The sequence below is a fragment of the Lycorma delicatula genome, chromosome 1 (genome assembly GCF_047948215.1).
Source record: "Lycorma delicatula isolate Av1 chromosome 1, ASM4794821v1, whole genome shotgun sequence".
Classification (NCBI taxonomy): domain Eukaryota; kingdom Metazoa; phylum Arthropoda; class Insecta; order Hemiptera; family Fulgoridae; genus Lycorma; species Lycorma delicatula.
This window is the reverse complement of record NC_134455.1, coordinates 159,974,726-159,990,602: the sequence shown is the minus strand read 5'-3', so window position 1 is coordinate 159,990,602 and position 15,877 is coordinate 159,974,726.

The following is a 15,877-nucleotide window of genomic DNA, read 5'->3' as shown; positions in this document are numbered from 1 at the left end:
AGGTACTTGCTAGTATTCAGCTACCTAGCCGTGGTAGCGAATTTCTGTCTAGACGAAGTAAATTTCAATTCTTGGATGTCATATATATTTTTTGTAGTTGACGGGGTGCGCTTACGTATTTTAGTAAATATACAAGTACGCGGTTGTGACCCATAAGCCGATGATGTATGGCACCGCGCTTAGTCCGCTATCGCTGTTAGGTAAGCTCCAGATTACTAGAGGAGTAAAGTACTCTAGATTAATTAGTGGAGCTATTTTGGACACCGGTCGCTAAACTGTATCGAGGTTCAGTAGCCGTTTGTGGCACAGACATTCGGTCTTAGGCTGTAGGGCGACCGAATGGGGTGGTAGCGGAAGAAATGCCAAGCAAACCAAGATGCTGCAAGATTTAGTTTATGAATTCAATAACTGTGCATTCAGCTACAAAATTTAAACCAAATAATGTAAATCATAATAATGAAGCTCAAGTTTTAAAAAATTTGAATAAAAAATAGATAGGTGATTAAATATCGTAAAATTTAAATTAAAAGTCGGCGATCACGTTCCTATAAGCAAACGTAAAAAAGCATTCTATAAAGGTTATTTGCCGAATTGAACCAATGAAATTTTCAAAACAAATACAGTACACGCTGAATCTAGACACGTTACTTATGAACTGATTGATAATAGAAATTAAATTTTAAACGGTCGCTTTTATCTGTCGTTCATCTAGCATTGAGAAAATAATCAAAAGTAAGGGCGATAAAGGTATGTAAAATGGTTAGATTTCGATAAAAATACAATTCATGGATAGTTTTAAACGATGTTTGATGATTTTATTGGTTTATTATATAATTTTTTCTTCCTTGTACGAAGTAAAGGAAGTAATGTGATAGCGAAAAATTTCGCGGAAATATCTATGTTGACCACCCCCTGAATCCATTTTGACTGTATAATTTATTACTAATTATCAACCTCTGATTGTAAAAACATCTTTACGATAAATAATAATTCAATAACAACCACAAAAATTTAAAAAAAATACCAGAAGTTATTAATGGAATAAAATTTATGTACTTTTAATTTAAAACAATGTTTTAATAGACGTTAATGTGTTTAATAGACGTACAAGGAAGTCATGTGGTGTCCACATTAGATTTTTTTATATGTAGATTCACAATGTTAGAATTGTTAGTAGTCATATTGATATGTTATTATTCCATGCAAATTTATTACTCGAGTAAAAAACTTGAAGAAATTATTAAAAAAATTACATCAAAAAGCATAAAAATAAAAACAGATATTTTATTGATAAACGTTTTTTACATAGATATGAAGCAGAAAAATGTAGTATTGTTGGTGCAGAAAAAATGTAGAATTTGGCGAAATACTTGAAGAATGTAAATAATGTAGATTCTTATCCTCAGATATTTTATGTTAAATAATCATTTACTCCATCTTCTAAAAAAAGCAATAAAATATGTAATTGAAAATTTTATATGACTTATTTATGAAAATGATTATTGGGATGAAATGTATACAAAAATAACTTTACATAGTTTCTTCACTGTATTAGATAAATTTTATAAAAATACTGGCTTATTTTTAGAAGAATTTGAAGAGTATGATTTGTCAAAATGTCGTTATAATTTACTTTCAATTAATAAATTTAATGTAATCTTATAAGCTGTTGTTTAAAATCATAAATAATTTATTAATTTTCAATTTAAATATTTAATAATTAGAGGCAATGAAGGAAACACAACAAAAATCAATATTTCCTATACTAAATACAAATTCAAAACTGGGACAAGATAATTTTGAACGGAATAAACACGGTTTATTGTGACCAAACACAGACGTATTATTATGTAAGGGCCGTCAAATTGCGGTAAAACAAATGTAGTTTGTAATCTTTTAATTCAACCAAATGGATTACGCTTTAAATATTTTTTCATTTTTTTTCAAAAGCTTTACTTCAACCATTGTATAGAACATTATCGGACCTAACAATATTAAATCCAGAACTCTGTTATGAATATACTGAAAACTATCAAATTATATCATTAGAAGCGACCGAACCGCATCCAGTAATGATGTAATTAAAGAGAAACAAAGCAATATTGGTGAATATTTTGTCAGAGACCGTCATAACGACATCGATTGTTTTTATTTGGCGCAAACAATCGATACGTGGCAATTGCAATTTTTCTTTAATTTTATTCAGACAAGATGAATTACATTTACATTACATCTATAAAGAATACGTTAATGTTGATACGTCATTTGAAGATTCTAAATCTTTATGCAATCATGTTTGGAACAAAATCATTATAGTTTTCTATTTTTCGATAAATAGAAAAATAAAAGATTCTGATAAAAATAATAGGGCGTTATAGAAACAGTTTCGTTAAATTTCTAATCGTTGAGTAAACACCACGTAATAACTTTAATTTTTATCAATAAACTAATCGTTTCAATATTAATTTTTTTCTTAAAAGAATCATGTTTAAAAAGGAAAAATAATTAAAACTGAAATATTGAATAAATCTTTTAAACGTAAAACGTTTCTTTCATTTTCCTGTTTTGCCTCTGGGAATTACAATGGTATGAGTGTAAATGAAGTGTAGTCTTGTACAGTCTCAGTTCGACCAGTCCTGAGATGTGTGGTTAATTGTAACCAAACCACCAAAGAACACCGGTATCCACGATCTAGTATTTAATTCCGTATAAAAATAACCGACTTAACTAGGGCTTCAACGCTGGAACTCTCGACTTCCAAATCAGCTGCAGCTTTTGTTATGGGTTTAGCTAAAGAAGATGCTTTGTTTGCTTAACACTTTAAACCGATAATTGAACCTATAAAAGAAATTTTAAAAAATTGGAAAACTTGATAAACCAAAACCAATACCGCCACTAACTGAGCTAAAATAGGTTGTGAATTGGGTGATAGATTACCTGTCATTTTATAAAGACAACAAGAAACTAGTAGTTTGCTAGCATAAGATTTAGAATTTTCAGATGATTGATGTAGGAACTCAACAATGTTATCACCATCTGAACAAATAACTTTAATTGAACAAACTATAGTTGATGACAAACCTATTAAATTTACAAAATATACAGATATTGTGGTCGATAGTCCATTTACACAAGAATCCGAAGAAACAGATGACGATGTTATAAAACATTATTAAAAAAGTTTAAAACAGGTCCAAAAGTATCATTGGATAATGTGTATGGAGTAAAATATGATACAAAAGCAAATAATTACTTTGGATAGTACAAAAATTGAATTTAAGGGCGATAAAATCTATTTGGGTGATGACAAACAATATAATACCACACCTGGCATTTTAGAGTTATTTTTTTAAAATCTAGACCTAAAAAAAGTTCATACAATTTTAGACTTATGGTGAAACGTTGGAAAAACTGGTGCTCATCTAAGAGATGCTGGATTAGTAAAAAAAAGAAACAAATCTTTTAAACACAGTTAAATAATTAGAAAACTTTTTCATCCAAAAAATCTTGCTAGAACAATTTCGCCATACAAGACATCATCAACATCATTCAGTGGTGTCAGTTTATTGCATGCTTAGTTAAATTATAATCCAATTTACCAATACTGGGACGAACCAAACGAATTGGTAGATACATTGTACTCTCTAATGGGCGAATATATTCTGGAAACACAAGTGTTTACTTGTTTGTGTACAACGAACCAAATTGTTGATATCCCAATCGATCAGAGAACACGAAATCAATATGAAAAAAGTTGAAGGGATTCGAGAAAATTTAAATAAATATTAAATTGTTTCATTTATTTTCATCGGCTGGAATTCCAGCCGATGCAATCCATAATCAATAATTATTTTAAGTTATTTTATATAATGTAAATTAAAAATTTTTTTAGGTTATTTGTTGTTTTTTTTTCATTTCATAGAAATGCATAATATAACGCAAATTAAAATTAAGAAAATGAATAGTTTTATTGGTGGTTTATCAAAATATGCTACCGAACAAAGCGCAGGTTTAGATTCAATTTCAATTATCGATACGATTTTAAAAGTTGGCGAAATAAGAATTATCCTAACCGGTATTGCTTTATCGTTACCGAAAATTTTTGAAGCACAAATAAGAGCCAGATCAGAAGTTTGACGGCTAAAGATGGCATTTCAGTTGCCAATTTACCGGGGCTAATTGACGCCGATTATTGCGGTGAAATTACAGTTATGCTTATTAATTTGGACGATAAAGATTTTATGATACAAAAAGGTATGAGAATTGCACAAATGATATCAAAATGTGAACGTATATCTTGGATTGAAAGCGAAACACTTGATGAAAGTAAACGTAATTATCATGGTTTTGGTTCAACTGGTTTAGCTTGATAAAATGAAAAAATAATCTGAGACATCAATAAATTTATTGTATTTTGTTACTTTATATGAAATATTTTGCCATTGATCTCTTATAAAGCCAAAGTTGGAATTCCAGCTTCGACTTTTTCGCAGTTAAAAGCCCCAGTTTCAATTAACCATACATCTCAGGAATGGTCGACCTGAGAAGTACAAGACTACACTTCATTCACATTCATATACATTTCACCCTCATTCATTCTCTGAACTAATACCTTACGGTGGTTCCAAAGGCTAAACAGAAAATAAAATATCGACAATATACATCCGCCAATAGAATTGATGAATTATTTCGGTGGTTGCAATGTAACATACAATAATGCTAGATATCAAACCGATGATGACGTAATTTGCGGACCATTATGTTTTAGATTTTTTATGTGAATAAAATATTAATATTGTTTATTTTTTTCTATTAAAAGTGATGACGCTTTTATTATCAATTGATGGTTCAGCGATTAAAAATAATTTTTTTCCGCCAATTGATCTTTCAGAAGGACAAAATGAAACGGCTAATGACCGGAAACACCATTCCAAATGTAGAAGAAAATAAAAATAATAAATTGTGTTTTGGTTTTGATCAAGATGTAAGAAAAGATGAAAACAATAATAATTATGTACTAACTAAAAAAATTACATAAATATACCGACAGGCAGTTATGAGATTGAAGATATCGGTGAATATACACAAGCTGAATTGAAAAAAAATCAAGCACAGTTGGATAGATTTTTTAAATAAATATTACGGTATTTCGGAAGTTTAATGGGTTACGGATCGAGACTTTTGAAGCCGAATTAACTCATGCATCAGATCAACCGATAAATATTGCTCCTGTAAATATAATACGTGTAAAATGCAATATGAAACTGCCTGTAATAGCAGTTTCAAAAATGGAGATCAAGAACATATTTTTTATACATTTCCATTAATTGCCGACCCCTGTGATATAATTTAGGAATATCATTTTAATATTATATTTTTACCGGTAAATGCGAAAGAAATTAACAATTTAGAAATACAGTAAAACTGACCAGTCAAAATAACAATTTATTAAATTTAATCGGTGAACAAGTCGGCTTGTTGTTGGTAATGAGACTATCTAAATAAATTATTGCGAATAAATTATTTTTTTATTTTTTATAGATGTACACATTATGACTGCTGTATTTGATAATAATTATGATGTTGGTTATGTTAAAAAAAAAGTTGCAAACTGACTGAAGAAAGCTTTAAAAAGTTAAAAGTTTTAGGTCTTGGAACTGTTATTAGAAAATTAAAATCAAAACCAATAAAGTATTGAAATTAAAAATTAATCTTTTTTAGACAGATTACACAACGAATTATTCAAGTGTTCATATGTATACATCATGATGTTTCATTAACGTATAAACAATACTACAAACATTATCCGTTTGTAAATAAATACCGTAATGATGCAGAAATTAGAATCGTTGTAAACCAATTATGTATACACTGTTCCGAGCGTAGTTTTTTGTTTATTAAGGGAAAACTTTTAGGTGAAAATAGTAAAAAAATCAACATCAGATTTGATAAATTTTGGGGGTGCATTTTAATTCGACGAGATTAAATATCTTATAAACCGACAAGAAATAGCAAATACTAGAAATGAAGGGATAACAACAATCATGAAAAATGTACTTTCAATTACAAATTTTTTAATCTCATCAGTTGTAAGAGCTGGTCGGATTAGTGGTGAAAATAAAATTTATATAGACAATGATTGTAATTTTACTTTTATGTATTTCATTATCAGTGTTAATGGGTTTTGCAGAAGATTATAAAAACATCATCATAAATACCACACAACAGTTAATATTGAAACCTAGTACTCGTAATATTGATGTAAAAGCGATACTCGCTGTAGATTCAGATCATAAATCTAAATTGGAAATTACCATAATCGCATGGGATGTACCACGTTAAAAACTGCACCCGAATTTCAATTAGAATTAGTTAAATTGAGAGAAAAAAATAGAGTTGCATATGGAATTTAGACATTGGGAACTTCACGAATATCCAACAGTTCCTCAAAGAAAATCTGTAAAATGGAATGTAAAAAAAAACATCACTCTTAGATAAACCACGTTATGTTAGTATAGGTTTTCAAACTGATAGAATAAATAATATTATTATAATAGATATGTCAAAATTCGATTCTTGTAAAGCGACAAATATTAAAGTAATGATAAATTCAAATTAATATCCATATGAAAATTTGGAAGATCAAATGTTGATGTATAGTATGTTTGTAGAATTTAAAAATCATATTATAAAAAAATCACGTCACCATACTCATTTTTAAACTAAAAAAAAAATAGTAATTTTCCATTATATGTAATTGATTATTCTCGATGAGATGAATTTATAAAAACAGGTGTTCTAATATGAAAATTAAAATTGAAATTGAAGAAAATTTCAAGCCCAACGCAACCGCATATTGTTTATTAATATATGATACTGTGGCTGTTTATTCACCATTAACTGGAAAAGTAATAAACCAAGAATAGATTATTAATTTTATTTATTTGTTTATTTTACATTAAATTAGTTTTATTTAGAAGATTAAAAAAAAATTTCATTTTTTATAATATTTGATAATGGATTAAAGGTCAAATTTGCAACCTACTATTATTAAAATCTATGTTAAATTTAATTCCTTTATTTCTATAAAAACAACTATTTGTACTTTGAACTTGCAAAATAAAAGCAACAATATAATTAATAAAATAAATTCACTAATAATTAATTATTCTCATCTTAGTTTTTTATTGTATTCTTTTATTTCATTTATTTTTAATTGGAATTATATTGAAAATGTTTATTGCACAAGATTACAAAATAAGTATGTAAATTTATACCTTTTGAATACACTTTAAATGAAATATTTTGGTCACTCAAATTTGAGTGAGCTAATATTAAATAATCATTTAAACTTGAAAATGATGCTGGCAAAAGACTGAAAAGAATGGGGAATTTCCAGCATTTTAGATACATTAAATAATCATAAATGGGAAAATATTGCTTGCAAAAAATTGTCAAATATAAGAATTTTGCTCGCAAAAGACTGCAAGATATGTGAATTCTCCTCTAAAATAAAATAGGCGTGGCTTGTCACGTGACCAAAATGTTGCGCTCTGATTGACTGCTGGGCTAGAAGCGTTCATATATATCCACTAAATTTCAATTTTTTATCAACTTTTTTATTTATCAATTAGATTTTTTTTATAAAAACGGAAGCGATAATGAAAATTATTAGTATTTCCCAAAAGTATAATAATTAGTTTTAATGGTAAGATTACTATTAAAGCCAGTAGCGGCTCGTAGGTAAAATTAGTGGGGGTGCCGCTCCAGAAACTTTTTTCTGGGCCTTTTCAAGGTCATAGATATAGTTTTCTGCAAAATAAAAGAACCGGAAAAATGAATCAAATAGAATAGCTGGAAGTAGTTTAATAATCTATTTGTACACTTTACCACAATCAAGAAGAATATGATACACGGCTTTTAAGCCCGTTGTGCTTAAAAACCATATTCAGTTTAACCGAATAAATAATAAAATGTCAATACAGATAATATTTCTTAGTATTATTAGATAACTTAATAAAATGTCCGCCTAAAAAAACTATAGTTCAATGGAGCTTCATTTAAATTTCTATGTACACAGAAACAAATATAATTAGTTTTTACTAATTAACTTCTCTTTCACCCTTCCAGCGTGTTTTTTGACAGATTTGGCAATCAAAGAGCCCTTGCTTTCCGCTACTTTGTTCCTGCTGCCTTTCCCTTGAATGACTCAAGGTTCCAAAATTACAACAGAAAAAGTTTACATACGTGTATATATATATATACATTTTTATTAGAGCTTGGGATAGCTTTAGCTCTGGCTAATGGGAATGATAAAAGGACTCTAGACCTTCTACATAAAATACATTTAACTCATTCAATACAGTTAACTTAGCTTCTTTCACTTCAATTCCAATATCTACCAGGTTGCTTCTGTTAACCTGAGCAACCCGGTAGATGATTGGGTAAAAAATTTGAACAGGAAATTGTGTTGATGAGTAAATAAATGTAGGGAACTTCTGATTATATTTCAAGCTTATATTTATAACCTGATGTTTTTTGAAATCTGGATATATCAGGAAGTAGCAACTTAATAATTAGAAATAGTCGGGCAAAGAAGATGGAAAATAAGTCCAAATTGTGTGGGCCAAGAAGCTAAAAGATGGTAGGTCCTTATTTGGCTAGTACTACCATATGACCGATAGCATGCTTGTTGGAAATTGGTTAATATTTTAAGTAAACACAAAATAATAGCCAGATAGTATAATTAGAACAGAACAAGAATGAATAAAACTATTGACTATAATTAGAACAAAACAAGAATGTATAAGGAACTATTGACTACTGGCATATGGAACATAATCTCTCTAGCTACTATTGAATAACAGATCAAAACCTTGACAGGAAGGAAAAAGATTAGTGATGGACTGAAAAATAAAATAAAGTGGCTTGAACAACCTGATGCTTAATGGCAAAGCGAAGAATAAATTAAGAATAAAACTTTATTTGAGTATGTACCTAAACATGTAGAAATGTTGACACCCGTTGTCAGAAAACCCCTTTAGGCACTAAATGACAAGACAATTCATCAGAATAGAAAAAATCAAAATAAAAACTAATACAATATTTTAATTTTTTTAGACCTTGTAGCAGCAAGGTGCTTTTTAATTTAGATTTTATTTAAGCAATCCATTTGCTTTTCCTGTACATAATTTTTTTATTGGTGTTGGACCAATAGTAGATCTTTATTATTTTTAAAAATACTAAATATTAAAGTGAAAAATCAAGAATATTAATTCCTAAGAAATATTTTATGAAACTTCAGAATTTTAAATTATACATAAAGTTTAGTTTTGATCAGCATTTTAATATACAAAAGCAGTTTAATTATTTTTTAGAAATTTGTTTTAATGTGGATTTTCACAAAAAATCAAAATATTTAGAAGACATTAGATACAAGTAATAAATAATACAAAAGATGAAAGTTACTAAAGCAAGCTTAAATTAATGTTATTAAAGAAACTGTAAATAGATTTTTTTTTTTTTTTTAATTTATTAGACATTAAGGTTCTTTCCAAAAAGTATTTCTGGTGATCCTTATCAGTATTACAAATGATGGCAATTCAACTGCATAAATTTTTTTTTTTATAATTAACATTTATTTCAAAACAAAACTACAGCTTGTGCTTTATTTCAATTTTTTTCCCAAGATTATTGCTATTTAAAAAATCAAACATTATTGGAGATAATAAAACTTTATTAATATAATTAACAATGTAGATGATATTTATATAATAATGAAAAACAATGGGTCACACAGGTAACAATGACTATTTATGTTATTAAATTTTCTGTTTGAAAAAGAATCTAAAAATTATTTTTAAATTTCTTAAATATAATTTTTTTTTAGACTTACACGCTTTATGAAACCACACCTCAAGAAGTAACATAAAAGAAAGCAGATTCTTTCGATCTTTTGTTGGGTTCAACAGAGGGAAGAGAAAGTTTTAAATATTGGGAGCTTGGTCATGTTGCTGCTTAGAGCCGACCTGACTGATCTAATCTATATGTTTATATTGTGGTAAAGCAGGCCACAAAAGAAAACAGTGCCCTTGTCAGCTGATGGCACCCTATGTAGTGTTGAGGAACATAGGATAGGAAAACGAGGTGCAAATGTAAGAGATGAAGATCCTACAAGTCAACTGCAATCGGAATCGCGCATCAATGGACACATATTTGGAGGTGGCCATCAGGAGGGGTATTGACTTATTCTTGGTGTCTGAACCCAATGACCCCATAGTGAAGCCCAATTATTGACTGGGTGATGTGTGGAATGATGCTGCCATCCTTACAGTCAAGGCAGGTATACCATTGTTTTGTACTGATGGGGGCGATGGCTTTGTATGGGTTGATACAGGACAGCTGGCCTTACTCAGCTGCTATTGCTCGTCCAGTGTCTCTGCCACTGATGGTCTGTTTGCCAAGATTAGGAGGTGTAGGGGGCCATATGGTTGTGATTACAGGGGATTTCAATGCAAAGCCTTATGCTTGGGATGGTGCGGTTGACAACCCTAAGGGTTTCGTGTTACTTTATATATTGCTTCAGTGAGTTCCCTCCTCATAACTTTGTCCTCGCCTTTGTTCACATTTATCACTTTAATGAACAATTTTTTCTTCCCGCACTCAATTACTTCACCTGCTAGGACCCACGCACTCAGTTGTTCAACCAAAACCTGTCCTGATTTTTAGCTTACCCCTGCAACATTAGCTTCCTGATCCAGGGCTCTCTGGCCATAATCTTTTTCTATAGTCCCAGATCAGAATTTGCTGCCATATCGACCACAATTGCGGCACTATTATCTTCGATATCTGTTAATGGGCCTTTCAAATAGTCTTTAGGCCATCTTCTGAGGGCTAGCCTAGCAATCACATCCTCCTTGACCTCCTATTCTAATGCTATCATGATTTCCTGTATACCATAGGTAACAGGTGTCTGCATGGCCACCTGAACCAATTTATTCATACTATGGGCTTCCGGTACAGTCAGCCAGGAACTCCTTAGCTTGTTCGCCAAGCTTTTTGCCACATTCCTTGATCTCTGTCTTAGTGCTTGTGTTATTAGTAATCAGTTTATTTAATAGCTTGACCCTAATTACCAAGCTCCATCATCACCAGCTCGAGAAGAATTCTATCTTTCTCGCATTGATCCAGATCTTCTACCTCCTTCATTTCAGCAATGTATCAAGGGATCCTGTCCTTTTAGGTGACTTAATAAGCACCCTAGCAATTCCAGGTTTTGTGATTGCAAAAAGACGTCCCTCTTCCTGTAGTTTTAATACAGGTTCAGCTACATTACAGGAGATCTAGGAGCGCTCTTAGTAGCTTTAAATACCACTGATTCTTCCTCCGCACTCTCAGGCTCTCAGGCTATATTAAGGCTAGAGCTTATGGAGAATTGCCAAGTATTGTAGTTGGAGTTTCATAAACTTGGTTAGTGATACACCTAGGTAGTGAGGAAACTGCAGAGAGTAAAGAGAAGATTAAGAAAAGAGATAAGAGATTAAGAAAAAAGAGAGGGTAGTTGTTGATTCTGCAGTCATTCCGATTATGAAGGTAGTAATAAAGATAGAAGGGAAGTCATATGCCAACTACTTAAACAGGTGAAGTCTTGTGTAACTTTGGAGGTTGTAGAGATCCTTTCAGCTAGGAAGGGTTTCGGTGAAGACCTGCAGATATATGTACGGCAGAGGGAGACATTGTAGAGGTATAGAATACTATTTCACAGAAGGGCAAGGAAGTCATAGTGAAATTTGGTGGGAGAAAAGGGAGGATGGTCTACTCGTTGGTGAAAGACATTGATGAAGATCAATGTCTTTGATGAGATTGAAGATGGCACTAACGGAACAATCAAAGTTGTTTCCACTAGGCTAGCCTTTGAACCCATGAAGGTGGAGACGGTAGTGATACCAGCAGGGAATGTGGCTGATTTAATACAAAAAGGCAGCGTCAAAGTTGGTAGGGTTGTTTGCAAGGTCACTATGAGGGCAGAGGAAGAACAATGCTACAAGTTTTGGACCCTAGGGCATCGTGTGGTAAACTTATGAGAGGCCGGACAGGTCAAGGCTCTGTTTCAATTGTGGTGGTGAGCACCACAAGGACAAGTGCACAGTCGAGACCAGGTGTGTTGACTGTGGTAAGTTTCGGCAGCAGGATGTCCACCAAGGCTTTGAAATGAAGATTATCCAAGTTAATTTAAATAGGAGTAGATGTGCTCATGATTTACTCTGGGTTACTGTCAAGCAAAAGGAGGCTAATTTGGTAATTGTTAGTGAGCCCAATCTACTTGTAGTTGATAGTCAGAGATGGATGAAGGACGATGAACGAGATACTGCGATTTCCTGTTTAACTCAGAACAATGCTATATTGAGTTCAGGCCAAGGTTGTGAGTTTACATGGGTAGACATCATGGGAATAGGGTTATTAGTTGCTACCTATCACCGAATATTGACCTAGGTGGTTATGAAGAGAGGGTTGGCAGTATAGTTGATGTGATCAACAGCAGAAACCCATGTATTGTGGCAGGCGACTTTAATGCCAGATGTTTGGAATGGGGTTGTCAAGTCACAGATCGCAGGGTTGCGATTCTGTGGGATACACTGCATTAATACATTAGGGGTGGCCACATTTACTAGTATACTAGTACCGTATACTACTATTATTATTATTATTACTAGTATACTAGTACTGTAGATTACACGTTTGGGGGTTCATTAAGGCCTAGTAAATAAAATTACCATTTGGATAGTACTCGAGGATGAGACCCTTAGTGACCACTTCTATACTGAGTTCAAAGAGGTTTCTCCTGCTCTGACGAAAAAACTTCAAATTATTGAAATAATTATAAATACTCTACCAAGATAGCAATATTTTATTAGAATTTCTCAAAATAATAGTTACAAAATTAAAATTTTAACATTAACATGAAAATCATCTCTTGTGAATCATTTATTTTTAAATGTGAACATCATTTGTTGTAACATTATTTTTGAATGTCCATTTCTATTAAAGTTAAAATACACTTCTTTATTTATTAAAAAAAAATAATAAAATGTATTTTAGTGTCATTTTATGTATGTTTTGCTTTCATGTTAGTGGATACATTACATTTATGATATGGATTTAGTAATTATATAGACTAATATACTTGTAATAAAATTGTAACTGCAAAAAAATCTAATTTATCCTAAGTAATAAACAGTGCTTCTGAAAAAACCTGTACCCTTCCTCACAGTTCACATGTTATTATTTTGAAAGTCACGTGGTATACGGTTTCAAAGAACAATTTCTTTACCACAATTGGTCTATCTGGTCTTAAGGTTACACAAGACACTTGTTCACTCTTGTTACAATCTTAAAGTCATGGCTGGATCATATGAAAGGACAATGTTGAGAGCGGTTGGTCACATGTGTTTGGGTACATGAATAACAATTCACGGGACAAACAATGAATGCTTTTATAAGGACCTTCCTTGTAAAACAACAATGCTTGACTGAGAGTGATACACACCTGCTTCCAGCAAACCATTTAGTGGACTAAAGAAGGCACGATTGCAAACATGTACTTCCATAGTTGATTTGATTGTCTCCATTCAAATCAATTCGGAAACAAGCAGCCGAACTTACTATACTATAGGTAATAATGCAAGATCAAATTAAAAAAGAATTGAATATTCGAAACCATTTTGACCAAATTTTGTGTATGAATTATGTGTGCAATTTCTTAAATGAACTAATTCCATCATGGAGTATTACCAGCTTCATGACACTGGCCACCACAGTCTTGATCTCGCCACACCTGTCAATTCAAGATGAGAAATAATTAATCAAGGTCTACATATTACAATGTCGATACGAAAAAAATGAAAAATTATACAACATTGTGGAGAAAGCTTTTCAACTGTAACTCGTAGATTCATTGCACATATCACTCACTCATAACTCACAGGACATGAAGATGCATAACTCTGTGCATTCAGAACGATATTGCACATACAAATTCACTGATAAATCATTCATAAGTACAAATGAATGCAAATATAAAAAATTTCATACTAAGTCCTCAACATATATTTTTCTATACCTTATTCAATTAGCTTATAAAGTTCAAATAAACAAACTGCGTGTACAAGTGTTCAGGCGGCTGATTCACAAGCATCTCTTGTAAATCCTGATCCATATAAAAGAAACTACGCAACATTAATATTCAGCACTATCATATTTTAAATTAAAATAAATTAAGACATTTTATTTGAGTTTTTTAAGAGTTGTGAAATTGTCCACAAACAGCAAAAGTTCACCAGTTTCTTAGATTAAATTTCTACGATAAAAAATAAATTCAATTCAGTTTTCGTAATCTGATTGGAAAAAATCTACAGTGCTGTCAGTATTAAGAGCTACAGTAGGAGGCTCAATTTTGTTTCCTATTATATTATCAAATTCCCGATAATTTGGTTCAATAGTATCCATTACATGTTTTATATTTTTTCCATTTCTGCTGGCTCGATTTAACGATGACTTTTAAGCACAAATTTTTAACAACAGATATCTTAAAAGCAGTGTTTTCTGGTGCTATGTAACTTTTGATTTGTCCCCAAATTAACTCAACTGAGTTGAATACAAAATGATAGGGAGGTTATCAAAGCACAGTATTGCCAATGGATCTTGTCAACTCATCAATTTCATACACATTAAAATTACTTTTAATACATGAAACCTTTTGCAATAATTGTACGTTAAGTTCATCCTCTTCAAAAATCACTTCTTTTGAAGTAAGCCACATTATGATATCGTTCTTTTTCCAAGATACAGCTGGAATTCTTTCCTTTTTACATGAATGTGATAAGGGGCGTTGTCTAACACAGTAACTGAATTATGTTCCAAAGGAGGTAACACATCGTTAACCATTTCTCAATAAATAAAATTCATATACTTTTTTACGAATTGCGTCTTTATCAAAATCGTCAACTTTTTCTTTAATTGATCAGTGGGGTTTTGTTTTCTTTAGAAAACCATAATTCATTAGTAGATTTATACTCACGAATCACATAGTACACTGAAGTAGCACAACTTTCACTTATATTAGCAGTTTATTAACGACATCCAAAATCAACGCCATTGGATTAATCTGTAATTTGCTTTTGTAAGCATTTAAATTGATGAGTTTTTCTGCATGACTTAAAGGCTTTTTTCACAGTTTTTTTTTTTTTGGAGGGGAATCAGTAATCATGCACTATTATCAGTTGAATTGTGTCAAAATAATGTTACTCAAGTTGTGAAGACACAAATCTAGGCATACACTCTACTCACATTCCAGTAAACTTAAAAAAAATGCATTATATTAACTTTAAATAGCATTAGAGCAAAAAAATAAGGAACAGATAATAAAATTAAACATGCGAACAAGAGTGACCATATGAAAAGATCAAGGGTGTTAATAGTACTGAGAAGACCTAACATTATATAAACTTTTGATTACATCGACTACTATACGACAAATTAATTATATGGTGACTATGTAGTAATATAGTATATGGTAATGATTATAGTGTTATGTATAGATATGGTTCTGTTGTAATTGGCATTGACGCAAGGGACATGACTCAGCAGAATCATGACAAACACACACACAAAGGCAATGTTTATTTATTCTTCATTCTATAAGCTAAATGACTACAGTATAGAGGTATGGGGACAAACTGTAGAAACAATCTCTTAAAAAGAATAAGATGATAATTTACAGTGTTTTTGTACAGTAATAGTACAAGTGTCTTTTGGTGCTGATCTAAAATTACAGAAAAAAATATTCAAAAAAGTCTTTGTTTTCAAAAAAGTCAAAAAG